Source organism: Berghia stephanieae, chromosome 6 (assembly GCF_034508935.2).
Source record: "Berghia stephanieae isolate SIO BIC M18660-M18661 chromosome 6, UCSD_Bste_1.3, whole genome shotgun sequence".
NCBI classification, from domain to species: Eukaryota; Metazoa; Mollusca; class Gastropoda; order Nudibranchia; family Aeolidiidae; genus Berghia; species Berghia stephanieae.
In genome coordinates, this window is record NC_088365.1 from 1,714,125 (window position 1) to 1,731,635 (window position 17,511).

At 33.6% G+C, this 17,511-nt stretch overlaps 1 long non-coding RNA gene across 1 annotated transcript in view; it reads left to right on the forward strand.

Annotated features, from left to right (window-relative positions):
- The first annotated feature begins 382 nt into the window (after positions 1 to 382).
- LOC144975593 (uncharacterized) overlaps positions 383 to 17,511 on the forward strand; it is a 40,043-nt gene continuing 22,914 nt past the window's right edge. Inside the window, exons 1-2 of the long non-coding RNA XR_013645949.1 lie at positions 383 to 547; positions 7,780 to 7,836. This is a non-coding gene — a long non-coding RNA (uncharacterized LOC144975593). The remainder of the gene's footprint in view (positions 548 to 7,779; positions 7,837 to 17,511) is intronic.

A 17,511-nucleotide genomic window follows, 5' to 3' on the forward strand; every position in this document is an offset into this window, starting at 1 on the left:
TACTACTACTACTACTACTACTACTACTACTACTATACTACTACTACTACTACTATACTACTACTACTACTACTACTACTACTATACTACTACTACTACTACTACTACTACTACTATTACTACTACTACTACTATTACTACTACTACTACTACTACTACTACTACTACTACTACTACTATTAATACTACGACTACAACTACTACTACTTCTACTACGTATACAAAAAAATATAACACGATCATTTATATAGTACACTATTTTATAAACGGGCACGAATTAGTTTGTAAGGTGGACCCAACCAACAGCAACATTCAACATTATGAAGAGGATTATATAAATGCGGGTTATGGTACGTCTGTATTTTTTTTTGTATACTCTGGCCTTGTTTGTAGAAATACGTGGGATTGAATGTGTCACATATATCTCTATAAGAAGGCTTATTGCAGTGTGAAATTTATTTGTGTTCAACGGACGGCCATTGCAGCTTTGAATTCATTCGTGCAATTTCTATACATCAAAATGAAAGTTCTCAATGTTCTAATTCTGGTAAGTCTCTTTATTTCATTAGATGTTTCTCAGTTTTTCGTTAACGAATAATGATAATAATGTTGTGAAGGTTTATCTGAATATTCATAATGAATTCGCTTGTTAGTTTTCCAATTTGAATGATGATGTGTTTTGCTGAGCCACTTTTACAAATCTCTCTGCAAATAATCGTGTGTAATAATTTTAAAACAATTCTTTAAAAGTTCTCTAGGATTTACTTGCATACATTTTCGATACTAAAAATATTTTGATAAAGCACAAAGACACATGAAAAAAAATGATGTTGAAATATGAATGTAAGATTTTTAAAATAATTACTTGGAGAACTATTTAGTCTAATGTTGGCCTACTGTGTATGTATTACATGCATCGTCATATAAAATTTTTGCGTGGCCTAATCGGTTAGATGATTAGATGACGGCTTCAGACGGATTGACTTAGTCGTCGATTTGTGGTCGATTCCCGAAGGCGCCCCTTTTTCCCTTCCATTAAATTGTTACAAGTGTAAAATATGATCTATTAATATATTTCTCAGAATGGTAATACCCCACTTCCCTATCGTCATTTTTTAAAAATTTCATAAATAGATTATATCGCTTAGCAACACAGAAATAAAGTGAATGAATAATGTAATGAATTCGTTTAACAATACTGTTAAGGGACAGGAAAGACACACAGAGAGAGAAAGAGGGAGAGAGAGAGAGAGAGAGAGAGAGAGAGAGAGAGAGAGAGAGAGAGAGAGAAAGAGAGGGGGGATTGAGAGAGATAAATACAGAGAGAGAGAGAGATAAGAGGAAAGCGTTATGGTCTAAGGGAAACAATATATAGAGCAGTAAAATTAGGTGCCCCAAACGTAAACAATAACAAGTTGCTAGTGATTTCCGTTAGGGACCGGAATAATTTACGCACAATATAGGTGTCTCCCAATTTTGTAGTTTGAGTTGTAGGCAATACACTTTCAGTATTGAAAATATTTTTACATAAAATCTAACAGTTGCAGAAATAATAATATAAGGCTAAATTATTATGAAAATCAGGCTCCGAATAATTCTCGTTTTGTTCACACCAGCGCAATAATTTGCTCTGGTCTAAAAATAGATAGACTGTAACTTTTGATAAATTTTACCTTTTGTTCCATAAAATATCCATATCTAGACATTATTTGATGCATGATCGAGTATTTATGAATATGTGTTTCTTTTGCCACCTAACAGCCAAATTTTAAAGGTTATTTTTTTCTATTATTTACATTGGAACGTGAGCTGTCAAGACTGGAACATGTGGTTTGCCATGCGCTTCTAGACCTTTTGTTTACGTTTGGGGCACCTAATTTTACTGCTCTATATTATCATGGTATCGATTCTGATATGTTGGTTAAGTCCATTAGAATTCGCTCAAAAATAGAACACTTCATCAAAGCAAAAGATTCAACACATCTTTATCATGAACCGAAGGAATTAACATTCAAAGCAAAAAAAAATAATAATAATAACAATAGGAACGTAACATAATTTCTCTTTCGAACATAGAACGTAGAGTCATCAGACCCCTCCCCCCCCCCTTTTTTTTTCGTATTTACTGAAAAATGGCTTTAGAAAACTGAATATACAGTCACAATTTCTTATTTTATGGATTAATGGGTGGAATTTCCCTAAGGACGGGGGATCATTGGATGTCTAGACCAGTTGTTTCTAGTCTATAACTAAGGATTTACCTGAAACTCCAAATGTCTGACAAACGTGTAATTAATATGGAGTGATATATGGTGTAAAAGGCTGCACTTAGATCTAACAGCGCTAAGATTGAAATTTTAACAGCAATTGCAGCACAAAGAAGATCATTATTAATCTTAATAAGGGCAGTTTCAGCACTTTGGTAGATAAGGCTGTTAAAGATCAAATCTAAGCAAATGATTTTTAAGTTGACTCGCATCCTCTTGTTCAGGGATTTTCAAGAGAAAGAGTAAATTGGAATCGAGACAAAAATAGTTCAGCTGTTCAGGGGATATATTTTCTTTTTAAAGAATAGGGATCACAATTGCATGCTTTAAAAATGTGGTTCAATTCCAATAGATAGAGATTCGTTTATGATTGAAGTAATACATGGTAAGGCGGACCTCCATAGACCACCCAGATACATCACACAGAACGTCGGTAAATAACAGGCTTAGGGCTTTGAATGCTCCCTCCATAGGACACACGACATCAACGGAACGTGTCTTTGTTATTGTTTTTAGTCAGCCATATGTTTGAGTAGTTCTCACTAAATCTCTCCATAGGATTCAGGACATCAATGGCACGGCATATTTCTTACTCGCTTTAGCCAGCCAATCTTTATGAGTATTTTTCATTGAATACACGGCATCTAAACACAGCATCGACGGGACGCTATCGATAGATGCACCACCAAGTAAACAATACACACATTCTTAATCATGGATTCCTTTGATGAAGAAACCATGAGAAATTTAATCACACTAAATAATAACAATAGAAGATAAAACGTATTATTATTATTATTATAATTATTATTATTATAATTATTATTATTATTATTATTATTATTATTATTATTATTATTATTATTATTATTATTATTTTATTATTATTATTATTATTATTATATTTATTATATTATTATTATTATTATTATTATTATTATTATTATTATTATTATTATTATTATTATTATTATTATTATATTATTTATTATTATTATATATATTATTATTATTATTATTATTATCATTATCATTATCATCCTTGCCATTTTTATTATTATTAAAAATAAGCCAGAGCAGCGGGTAACCATTTCATGTCGATATCTTCCATGACTTGTTTTTGTTGATCCTTGCTGTAATATTCTGGGTCCCAAAGGTGTTCCAAATTCAATAACTTTCTTTTTGTTGTAGTCCGTCTTGACCACACTTGGCACAAAAAACGAGAAATGCTATAAATGGCGACGTCCCAATTTGTTTGTTTTTTTGTTGTTGTTACGGTCGTGTTGTGCTGTCTAATGAGGAGGCTTCGATAAGTTCTTGTTTTTCGTTCGTCTGTCTCGTGTGCTGTTTACTTTTGTGAGCCATTGTTATGGGAGAATAATGTGTTGAACGAGATTGTGGATATTTATTGTCGACTTTGGTTCTTTCAATTTTGGGTCCTGTGTAGCATCAAATGCATTTTAAAATCTCCAAAAAATGATCGGTTTTTTTCATTTTTGTTTCTTTCTATTCAAGTAGATTATTGATCTTCGGTACGTTTTCCGAAAATTTCAATCCATTTTTAGAAATTGGTGGAGGTCTATAAACAAATAAATTTGATAGACTTTTATTCTAGGTGGATTTTGCATTCACAACATTCGAATGTCTTGCACGATTTTATTTCGTTAAGTTGTGGTATTAAATTTTCTTTAACTACATCGCGAATATTCCCACCATATCTCCCACTTCTTAACGTTGATATAGGTTGATAATTTTATACCAGTTGTTTTATTGCGACACGATCCCAGGTTTATTTCTTCGTTGAATAATAATAATAATAATAATAATAATAATAATAATAATAATAATAATAATAATAATAATAATAATAATAATAATAATAATAATAATTTCAACTCCACTTCCTGATGAGAGCGAATGCTCGAAACAATATAGTAGAAGTTGATCATACATATCCTAGAAATATTTTATAAATAGCTCATCATATAAAACAGTTGAGCGCTATTACTTCATGGTATTTCATTGCATAAATTATGTGTGTGTGTGTGTGTGTTTGGGTTTGTTTGTGTGTGTGTGTGTGTGTATGTGTTTATTGATATATTGGTCACCGGCCAACCCCACGCCCGCTCCCCCTACGACCTCGAGGACCCCCATCCAATCTAATCACTTCAATGAATACTCCTCAACGTTCCTTGTCAAATGTCAACACTGTCCGTGACAATCAGCATGAAATGAACGACCACCATGACAACAACTCGCAGCAACAGCACCGTTTTGAGCAACAACAACAACAACAACAACAACCTGCCAGTAATGATCATACCAGTATAAAAATTGGATTACTAAATGTTAGATCGTGCCGTAATAAAACTCAAGACATAATTGACATAATTGAAGATCATAAAATTACTATTTTTGTCATCTTGGAAACATGGCTTAATCATTCATATGATGACCCAGTTCTGAAAGCAATTACACCCGAAGGCTTTTGTATTAAATCATTTCCACGCATTGGTAGGAAAGGAGGTGGAATTGCAATTATTTACAACATGTCTCTCCTTGATAAGATATCATTCCACCATGATGATTTTAGAAGTTTTGAGTACGCTGGATTTGCCATTCATACAAATAATTTTAAAAAGTCGTTTCACTGTGTCTACCGCCCACCACCAAGCCAGCAAAACAAAATACCAACAATTGAATTTTTATTAGAGTTCAGAGAATTTATGTCTATTCAATCCATTAACAAAAAGCATAATATTTTTATGGGTGATTTTAACATTGATTATTTCGGAAACAAAAATGAATCCAAAGTATTCCGGGAGCTTATTGATTCAAACATCCTATTCAACTCATAAGCGGTCCCACAAACAACCATGGCCACACTATAGATCATGTCATTACAGACATTGAACATTCTCTCTCTTCGCCTGTCTTGAATATTGATAAATTAATATCGGACCATCATTTAATTGTGTTTTGCGTTTTATTCCCAGTGAAGCTTGAAATAAAAAAGATGATAACATCTCGGAATATGACGAATATAAACATGAACATGTTAAAACAAGACCTTGACCATAACGTTGAAAATATACATGATGCATATGGTCTCCACGAGTCGATTGTTGGTACGGTGGACAAGCATGCTCCCTTAAAAACCAGAACACTTAGGGTGAGACGCCAAACACCCTGGTATAATACCGAAATGAAATTGACTGGATTAGCCAGGAGGCGGGCAGAAAGAAAATGGATCAAGTCCAGAGATGCTGTTGACAGAAAATTGTACATCGCCGCTAGAAATGATGCGAAAGCCGTCAATTTCAGGGCCAAAAAGAAATTCTATGAAGACAGCCTGAAAACCGTCGAGCGTTCGAGACAATTCTTTGCCTTGACCAAGGAACTGCTGGGACAACAGACGCAAACATCTCTCCCATCTTTAATCGATCGTGCAGATCTACCAACTCGCTTTGGTCAATATTTTAAAGAAAAAACGGATACCATCAGGAAAGAACTCTCATCTGAATCGATCCAAACAACATTTGACAAGTTTCATGGTGATTCGATTTTTTTACTGATCACTGAAGCTGACTTACGTGACTGCATTATGTCGTCTCCAACTAAAAGTTGTGATTTAGACCCAATAAATACTTCCATTCTAAAAAAGTGCATTGATGTAATTTTAACACTATGTACATGTATTGTTAATAATTCGCTGCAGTCAGGTGCTGTACCAGACATTTACAAAGTTGCTCATGTCAAACCCCTTTTGAAAAAAACTGATCTAGATAAAGAGAACTTAAAAAACTATCGCCCTGTCTCTAATCTTCCTTTTCTTTCTAAAATCTTAGAAAAGCTTGTTTTGAAACAATTACTGTCTCATCTTAAAAATAATTGTCTTGAAGAAAAATTTCAGTCGGCTTATAGGCAACATCATTCGACGGAAACCGCACTTGTTAGGGTTGTTAATGATCTCCTCTTTGTTATAGACAATGGTTCATGTTTTTTGCTGAATTTGCTTGACCTATCGTCTGCTTTTGATACTATTGATCACATTCTTCTCCTCAAACGTCTTAAAATTACTTATTGCGTGTCTGGTGCAGCGCTTGATTGGTTTAGGTCATATTTGTTTAATTGTAAACAGATTATTACGGTGGATGAATATAGATCTGAGGAAATCATTCTTGATTGTGTGGTTCCCCAGGGTTCAGTACTTGGACCCGTTCTTTTTGTTCTGTACGTTGGACCTCTGTCTAAAATCATCAGAAGTTTCGGTCTGTCTTACCATCAATACGCTGACGATACGCAACTGTACTGCGTTTCCAATACGAGGAATTTACAAAAAGTATCAGCCTATAGTAAGAATTGTATCCAAAGTGTTAAAAAATGGATGAATGAGAACAGACTTAAACTAATGATGATAAGACAGAGGTGCTGTATGTTGGGAACAGGAAGTGGAAAAGTGAAACAGATTTGAAGCTGGGGGATGCCTCCATTCAAATTGTTGATAAAGTGAAAAACCTTGGCACATTCTTAGACTCTGGACTGTCGATGGAGCATCAGGTTAATAATTTGGTTAGATCTCTCTTTTTCCAACTAAAAAAGATTGCTTCCATTAGACGGTTCATATCTGAGGATGTGACCAAACACCTGGTTGTGTCCCTCGTACTATCGAAGTTGGATTATTGCAATGCTCTGTTGTTTGGCGTTTAGCAATATAATCTGAGACGTCTTCAGATTGTCCAAAACAGCGCTGCCAGGCTAGTATTCATGAAGCGTAGGTGCGATTCTGTCAGACCTCTGCTTCATGACCTGCACTGGCTGCCTGTTGAGAAAAGGATTAAATTCAAAGCTTGTACTTTAGTGTATCGTTGTCTTGAAGGTACTGCCCCTTCCTACATTTCGGAACTAATTGAAATATATTCAAAACCCCGCCCCTTACGTTCGGCCAGTGATTCCATCAAACTAGTTGTCCCTCGAATAAGGAAAAATGATGGAATGAGATCCTTTTCTCATTTCGGACCCTCTGTTTGGAACGCCTTACCACAGAGCATTCGTGAAAAAGAATCTTTGTCTATTTTTAAACGTTCGCTTAAAACATATCTGTTTCGTCTTTAGTAGATGTTATGAGAAGCAAGATAGGTCTGTCTGGTTTCTATTGTGAGTTGTGTGTCTGGGTGTGTGTGTGTGTGTGTGTGTGTGTATGCTTGTGTGTGTGAATGAGTATGTGTTAGCCAAAGTGATTTGTAATTTAAGCGCTTAGAGTCTGGTGTCTCGGAGTTATAGAGCTTTATAAGTTTTCAGCATTATTATTATTATTATTATTATTATTATTATTATTATTATTATTTTATTATTATTATTATTATTATTATTATTATTATTATTATTATATATTATTATTATTATTATTATTATTATTATTATTATTATTATTATTATTATTATTATTATTATTATTATTATTATTATTATTATTATTATTAAAACATTTTCCTTTTCCTCCACGAAACAGTTCTTTTCAATGATATTTGCATTCGCTGATGATCCAATATACTGCGATCGCAAAACAGTAAGTAGCTAATATCTTAAATAACACTTTATGGATGAGGTCTTCTGACCTCTCACCTAGGGCAGAGATAATATAATGTTTACTATGTCTTATTCCCCCTTATATTGATTTTGTCTTTACATATTGCTATTTGTCTTTGATCTCGATTGAGATTTTTCGATATGTTTCATTTTCCTGGTGGAGGTTTTATGCTGGAGAGGCAGTCAAGGTTATATTTTTGTTCGCCATGTTTGTTGTTTTATGTTTCCGGTTGTTGTAGTTTCCCTTATATATATATATATATATATATATATATATATATATATATATATATATATATATATATATATAAAGAGAGAGAGAGAGAGAGAAAGAGAGAGAGAGATAGATAGAGAGAGAGAGAGAGAGAGAGGGATAGAGATATAAACCATCACTTTGATATGTTCTTTTTTGGCTTTTACTTTTTATTACAGTACTATAATTACTAAGACCGTAACTGATGTGCAATAAATATGATATACAGTACATGATATCAATTATAAAATAAGCATAGATGACATCAAATCCAAACTTAATATGATCCAATTCCTTATAAACGAAGTTCTTAAAGAATTTAGCATTCCTCAAAGTACGTGGACAGGTGTGGAGAGAGTTCTAAATATCTACATTTAAAAAAAAATAATGTAGGACACGTATTTAGGCAAACGTTGGTCTGCTGGCATTGAAACTGACTCTACTCATGTACATATTGTGTGAATCCCTCAAAAAGAATATCTGCATTGTTAGCTTTTGCTTTTTAATGTTATTATTGTTGGGTTTTTTTTATTTTTGTGTGAGTATGTTTGCGTATGTTGTATTGACCTAAATATTTAGGTAATAATCCAATATCACCGTTGACAAATTATGTAGCTAGGTTTAAGTTCAAATATATAACAAAACGAACCGAAATCTAATCCAATGTGATGCTAATTAAATGGTTTGCTTTTAAACAGTTTGAAGTGTGCTATCTTTCAGCATAAAAAGGCCGATATATATATAAAGGTCAAATCAAGGTTATAATCAGTTGGATCTTGACCCAGATTCATCACAACCTTTCCTCATCATGCAGGCCTATACAGATATAAACGAATAAGTTTAAGAATCAACGGGTGCGTCCGAAATTTTCCATGATAAAATACGACAGTTACTTAATGGGTTATCTGGAACAGTAAATGTCAGCGACGATATCTTAGTGGGGTTTTTTTAATCTCAAGAAGAACGCGACCAAAATCTTTTAAATGTATTTAATAGACTCAACGAGAAGAACCTTACCCTGAATAAGGAGAAATAAACATTGAATGTCTTTTCCATTTGTTCAATGACGGTAGAATAAAACTGAGTCCCAACAAAATAAAAGCGATCATGGCTATGCCCTCCCAAAATAGATGTATGAGGCCATAATAATCTCCTTGGTATGCTAAACCTCTGTAGTGCGAGAATTATCCTGTCACATATGAACTGCGTAAACTGACACAAGACAAATCTACATTTTCATGGACAGAAAGACCACGAAAGAGTTTTGTCAAACTAAAGAAGAGATTGCAAGAAACAACAAATCATGTTTATTTCGATACTATGAAACATATTAAAATCTATGTAGTTGAGAGTCCCCTTGGTATTTCAGGAATATTAACACAAAATGACGATAACAGAGAGTCCACATTTGTTCAATTTGCAAGCGATCATTTACACACAATGAACAAACAGAGAGAGATAGAGAGAGAGAGAGAGAGAGAGAGAGAGAGAGAGAGTCGATAGCTTTTACTTGGGCGTGTGGCATATTTATTTCTATGATGCTCCATCATTTATAATCTTCACAGCTCACAAACCGCCACTAACACTTTTTGGTAACCTAAAAACTAAGCTTCCTTCAAGAATTGAACGATGGAAAATGAAAACACAATCGTATGCTATGAATGTTGTTTACAAACATGGTAAAATAAACAAAGGTTGCAAATGTTATCATACCTAGACTTGATAATTTATTTTGCTGAAGTCGGAATCGCAAACAATCTGAAAACAGACAGAGGACCTCATTTCAACATAATTCAGTGAATATGTAAAACACATGCCAGTAAATCATCGATAAATCACACGCTTATGGCTCAGAGTCAACCGTGTAACAGTAAGATGTATGAAAACCATTAAACTATTGTCGTTTGCTTTGATTTTACGAAAGTTTCGCAATGTCCACATCGACACGATTCAATCTAAAATATCGAGATTTATAAGGCTACATGTTGCAAGATCATGTCTCATTATGTAATGCAAACTAGATTTTTTTCTAAAATTGTACTCAACTAAGTGAAGCAGAATTAAAACAAACCCATTGTTGCTGGAATGTTCCAGTTTCACCGAATAAGATCTCGAGCACCAGTAAGAGAATGGAAGATGGCGTAACTCAGTTAATTCCATCCAAAAGAGGAATCGAAATCAAATAGATACCATTTTAGTCCCCTGAGCAGCAGGCAACATGTTCAACTAAAGCCGAAAAATAAAACTTCATTTTCTGTGAAAGAAATATTGCCAGATTTCTTCATGGACTTCTTTGCCGACAAGGATAGAAAACTCTAATTACTATAAGTAAAGGAAAAGGTCAATTGAACAGAAAACCCATACAATTTCTTGGGCATACTTTCTGTAAATATGCAGATGATACTCAAATTTATGATACAGTACATCTAAGTAGTTTATAATTCTTAATAGAACGAATTTCGAAATTAAATCTTGGATATACCAAAATAAAAAGTAAAAAATTAAATGATGGTAAAACTGAGATCTTAATGTGCGGAAGGTCGAATGTCCTTAAACAGGCAAATAATACACCTATTACTCTCATAAATGTTAGCTACATTAGATGTTCTGCAATCCTCTTTTACTTCACTAGTGTCGAGTGATCTCTGAAAAATTCAAATGGAGCCAGGGTGCTACCCAGTGTGCAAAGTCGTTCAAAAGTCTTGCTTGGGTGTTTGCTGGTCCACTAGCCCTTGTAGGATCCAAGTTTTTTTAGAAACTTTTCTACCACAGGCTGTTGTTCATTGACGTACCTGCTTCTGTCTGCTATATGTTTCCTACAAGTTGTTTGAGGGCAAAAGTTTGCTTTTTATAAAAGGCAGACTGAAATTGGCATTTAGGGCTCTTGCTTTGACAGAAGATTTGGTGGGATTTTCTTTTTCCATTGATTGAGGCTATCCCATTTCTTTTCATTTTTTGGTGTTTAATGTATGACAAGAATTTTTTCATACCATTAAATTGATGGTCTCCGTTCTCATCTTGGCTTAACTTGTCCTCCAGGTAGTCCCAATATTTTTGACGTATATCCATTTGTATAAGTTGTTTCAGTATATACAGTGTATATCTCTTTGTAATTGCAATCTTTCGTCTGTTTAAACCTTATATAACACCGGCTACGCTGGTTTGAAAACTTTCTTATTGACGTAGAGATACATCGGAGGCTGATTTTTATTCTACAAGTTTTATGTGCTATATTATTACTGATTCCTTTCTCTAGAATATGTTTGAAGTTTTGCCAAAGATCTGCAGTACTTAGTGTTGGCATGTTTAAAAGCTCTTTTGATGTTTCAGTAATTCCACATCTCAGACCTTCCCAGATTGCTTTTTCTGTAGGGAGGGAATTTTCTTTGTTTCTGTATATTCTTTTTCTGGTTCATGGCGACCATACTAATAACTGCATCATGGTCTGGGATACTTGGGATGACACCTTGATAGTTTATAAGACTGGGATTGTTAGTGATCATTAAATATAAAGTTTTCGCCATGCGAGTTGGTCCTCTATATGCAGAGCTAGCGCTCTGTCTTCTAAGATATTCAAAAAATATTTGTGTAGCTGTCAATAAGAGGTCTTTACTTTTAATGTTTTAGATTTCAAGTCACGGACTGGGAAGTTAAAATCTGCTCCTAATATGAAGATGCCATAGGTGATGGAGTTTATTTTCATCACACAATTTTTGAATAGCTACTAGGCTTTATTCATCACCCACATTGTCTTGATAATAGATAGTTCGAAGATGACGTCACTCAGGCCTTTGTTATTGTTTTTGCCATCCGTGTTTTTGAGTTGTTCTCACTAAACTGTATTAACAAGACTATAAAAGTTCATGGTTACACAGAGTTTGTGTGTTGGTCCGTTATACTTCCGGATGGCAATGTTGTGAACTCCTTGGCCAAGCGCATTCTATCTATAGGAGCATATGTAAAGTGTCCTGGAGCCTCTAATTTTGATTTTGACCCAGACCATCTCAAACTTTTCCTCCAGTTCTGGAACTAACAAGGTTATGTACTCCTGGGTAATGGCAATAAAAACACCCCCGAAGGTTGCGGTTTTTGCAATTTATGTTGAATTTTGATGGGAAATATAGGTTATCGTGAATAAACGAATCCAACCATGAGTCCGTGCCAATGGTAATATCTGGTTTCTCATTGTGTACAATGTGAATAACTGACGCGTGTTTATTTTTAATTAATGGGCATTTTAAGTTCATTACTTTGAGATTTTTCTTAGTATTTTGTATATTTTGAACGCCTTTTTATATTATGGATAACAGGACATGGAGATTATATACTATGTGAGTCCATTGCTTTAATATAATTTTTGACAAGTTCTGCTGTTTAATCCACTATTACTAAAATATTGATTCAGTTAGGCGTGCTGCCTTGTCGATGTAATTATTTAAAGAGTAAGGAATTGGCACATCAATCCGCATTATCATCTTTTTCCTCCTCTGCTTTGACTATCTGACAAATCATGTTCATTAATAGTTGGGGAATTTTTGAGTGATTATTGCTACGTGTGTCATGCAAGTTAGGTAGTGGGATTATATGTTTTAATTGTGACATGTGTATGATGGTCTGGGCGTGGACTGTTCTTTTTTCTATGGCCTTTTGTTTTTGATAATACACTGTTCTCGCCTAGCTCCTCTTGGTCTAATGAATAGTAATGTGAAATTGAATGTAAGCTCCAACTTAATTACAAAAACAGATCAAATGAACGTTTCGGGTTTCCCCATTATCAATAAAACAGGATGAATGAAACACCACAGATGAATGAGATGATGTGGTAGTGGTGTTGTTAAGATGAATAAATAAAACATTGGTTGGCAGGAAATAGTATGCTTCTTTGTAAGGAAGCACGAATAAAAATAAAAATACTAGATATTTCTAACAAGTGTGCAATTAATTAAGTGAAAATTAAGGCGGTGAGGAATTGTGTAATGCAATATAGAAAGGGAAATCTAAAAGCGTGTAGACTGTTGTTGGAAAATTAATACAATAGAATTGAAAATAAATACAAAAAAGTAATAAATGAGGATGTCGGTATAATTATAATCATTATTGACAGCAACAGGAAGTCATCTGTGGTGTTTCATTCATTGATTTTGATAGTTTCAATCATCCTTTGTTTTCTCCAACTCCTTTTGATCTAATGAACATTGTTGATGAATATTTATAGACGATCATTCCAATTCAATAAAGAATAATGTAAACAAATAAAATGTCCGGAGATCTAAAAATTAGAAAAATAATTCTTAATGAATCATGAACTATTTGATGAAATTCTACAATTTCAACAAGATAGTATTTTTCCAGAATATCACAAACAAGTAAATATAGAATTTCAATGTTGAAACACATTGTAAATTATTTTAAAATCACACAATTCACGTTGCTTCTAAAACACAGCAGTGCTGTTAGGCGTATTACATAGTGTATTCTAGAGTATTTTAACAGTGATGATACGAAATTGAGCACACTGAATGCTTCGTTCATAGTATAAGACATTCAAAAATAAATTATCTCTGCGTATACTGACTTTACTTTTGGTTGAAAGCAAAGTTCTCAAAAACGGTCTGATAGATGTTTTTAAAAATATTTTTACAAACTAATATCCTGATTATTCCTAATATCAACAAACTTTTTGAATTTTCTGCAAATTCCCTGTATAAACCACATAGAGTAGTTTTGACCTAGAGTATTTTTTTGTTCGATGCAAATGTCCTGTATATCCATCAATTTCTCATTTGAATGATGTGTTTCTTTTTTCAGAAACATTGAGTATGATATGTTTGCGATGTTGAATCAAACATTATTTCAATATTTCAAATCATTATCGACAAAATGTGTAAACATATGCAGGTGTTTGGCTCTCTTGTTAAACTTAGAAATCCACGCTACCAGGAGTTTTGATCTCAGCGAACGCCATATCTCCCAACAACTCAGGTTTAAAGCTACATATTTTGGTAAAGATTCTGGTAATGACGAGAAATCCACACTGTAATGGATGTTTTTAATTGTCAAAATTTCAAGCTGAGATGAGAACAGATAAGGATAACATTAAATTCTAATCTTTTTTTCCCAGCCTTGCCCCACTAATTTTTTTTGCCATCACAATAACTGCGGTGAGTATTAAATATGTATATATAGATTTTAAATTGCAAATTGTGCACTTAAACTGGATTCTTACTAAAACCTTCCTTTTGACTGTTTTTTCCGGTTTTTTTTTCTTACAATATGTCGAAATTGCACTGAAGTGCATGGCGTTTCTGCTTATAACCCATGCTAGATTGAGCAAGAATAGTCAAACCATCAATATAAGAAATGATTCAGAAAGACACGTAGAATGGTTAGTTTGTCAGCCCTAATTGAGATGCGAATAGTAGAGGGAATCCGTTTTAGGTTACCTCCAGAATTGGGTCATTACACTAAGACTAGACTAGATAGAGGAGGGTAGAAGGTAGTTGCTTGCTCCTCGCGTAATGACAGTTATAGTAGAGAAATAACCATAAATAAAGGAAATGAAATTTACCGACAACTATTAATTTATTGCAGCTCTATTTATCATCCAGCCTTCGCTTGCCTCTTTCCTGTCATTCACAAATATTATAAACATCACGAAACATAGTAGACCTTTGTTAATTCAGATTTATGTAAAAGTTTTACTTTCTGGATTTGCTGCAATGATTTAATGATGATTGGCTAAGAGGATGATAACAAATATGTATCTCATGGTCTGTTTGAGTCTGAGTGATTGTGTTTGAAGGCCTTGCAAAATATGGACCAATATGACGGTGTCGGCTTCTTCGCGTTTGAATGGTTCCATGGAAATCTCATTACAAAGATGATTGCCAAAATCTGTGATATACAGTACTTTTCTCTCTTAGATTTTTCCCCTTCCAATCATGCTTGACACATATTCACACGTGTGCTGATACCTCGCTTTTTCTCGTGCTATTTTTTTAGAAAGAGGAATATAATGTTTCCATCTAGTCTTGTAGTAGATCGAGTCATGTCAGATTCGTGTAGAGCATTCTCCTTTAGTTGGCAACACAATAAATTAAAAATTATATTGCAGACACTGACTCTAATCCACCGTCCATTTCAGGAGATCTCATTGTATATATCCAACGAGTAATCCGCAAGATGATAAAACAGGTGGAAAGGTTGATGATACATACCTAAATTATTATTTTCTGATAACCGTCGAATTGAAATTCCAATCGGCCAATTTTTCCCCCAAGAAGCTAATCTCAATCTAAACTTTGAAGAAAATATCAAATTTAAAAACGACATTATTAAAGTAGCGTGGATTATCATATTGTTTTTAATTAATGTTCACAAAATGCACGTAATAAGGGATCCGCCAGGATATTGTCTTTGGCTGAGATGTATTTTTGTAAAGCTAGAGACCATCTTGTCATTCTCTGGTTACTTTCTTCATCATAGTTAGAAACGCCAGAGGGATGTCATGAAATGGTGGTTGCCTCGATGGAGTTTGTGTGTATATTGTTAGAGTATTTCAGCCCCAGAAAGTACTGAGGATAATGATTTGATTGGGCCCAGAACAATTTTGAGACCAAGTTGCCGGATTGTGAATTTTTTAGGTATTGAAATTGCTCTCTGGCAACTGTCATAAAATAGAAATATTCTCGGTTTCACTGCATGAAATACACTTGTTTATCAAAGTAATATCAAATCACAAAAGGTGAGGTTAACATTCAATTTAGGGAATTTCTGATAGTTTTAAATGTGAAGGTTGAGAATGATTCGATCTTACTTTGACCAACATGGTTTAGATGGTCATATGAGCGATCAATAATGCAGTAAAAGGAATAAGAGGAATTTTTTAAAATCCTTTTATTAAACCCATAGGAGAAATTTGCCTCTATGGTCTATTCCATGGGGGACTTGGTATAACCCATGTGTTGGCCGCAGAGCAGCGCCGCAAATTGAGCTAGGGCGAGGTGATTTGCTCAATGGCGCACAGCGCAGCGTCGGGGGATTGACCTCGGTATCTTTTGGGTACGAAGCAAAGACCGTAGCGCTGAACTGCGCTGCTAAATAATGGGAATGAGTTACAATAGTTTATAATATGCAATGTTTTGAGCAGAACAGACACTTTTCCTTGCCTTTTTCAAATGTCTACATTCTTGTGTAATGCTGCAAATCCTAACTGCTTTCTAAGAACATTTATTTGACGGTGTTATATATATATATATATATATATATATATATATATTATATAATATATATATATATAATATATATACACACAATGTGTTGAAGGAGTGAGAGAATGAGTAGAGTTCTTGAATATGTATTATTGTTATACATTTAGGTAATAAAATCACAACAACCGCCCGCCGGATGTAACATACCAAGACACAAAACTGAAGCTTGACCATTTATAGTTTGATTGATATGATTTAATGAGAAAATATCACCGAATGGCATTAGCTATAGTCTGGCAGTAACAGGCTTCTAAAAGGATAATCTTCACACCCCAAACAATTTAATGTGTGTGTGTGTGTGTTTGTTTGTGTGCTTGTGTGTTTGTGTTTTGTGTCCCTTTAGAGGAGAGGGGTGTTGAAGGTGAATTAATCGGAATAAAAATCTAATTTATCTATGATCTCCTTTCCCTTATACTATGACCATTAATAAAGCCGTAAGTAGCACACAGTCATGTTATGCTGTGTTTAATTCATCACAATCATCATCATCATCATCATCATCATCATTTTCGTATTCATCATCATCCTCATCATCATCATCACCATCATCATCATCATCATCATCAGAGCATTTTAGCCTATTGAGTCGGATAGTATCCCAGATTATTCAGGGTGAATTGGACAATAGCACTTGCTTGCTACCCTTTGAGTACAACGCTAGTCTGATGTAAAGTACTTTGAGCCAAGATATAGTACTCTCAATGACTGATGAGTAGGCAAGGGTTGTAGTTAAAAAATACCGACTTCACCTGTGATCGATCTGAGTCCCTTTGCGTGTGAAATTTTCACTCTACCAACTGAGCGATCAATACCCTAATAGCTGTAGTCATCAAAAATATTTGTTTATAATTTATATGAATTATCAAATAATTGAAATAAATATGAATAATTGCTTGTATTGTTTTTGTTCACTTTCAATGTATATATATATATATATATATATATATATATATATATATATATATATATATATATATAATATATAATTATATATATATATTATTTATATATATATATTATATTTTTTTTTTTAAATTATTTTTTTCGATTTCATGTATTTAGTTATTTATTTTTATGTATATAGAAATTCTATATCCTCTGTTAAAATAAATAAAAAAATAATAAAAATAAT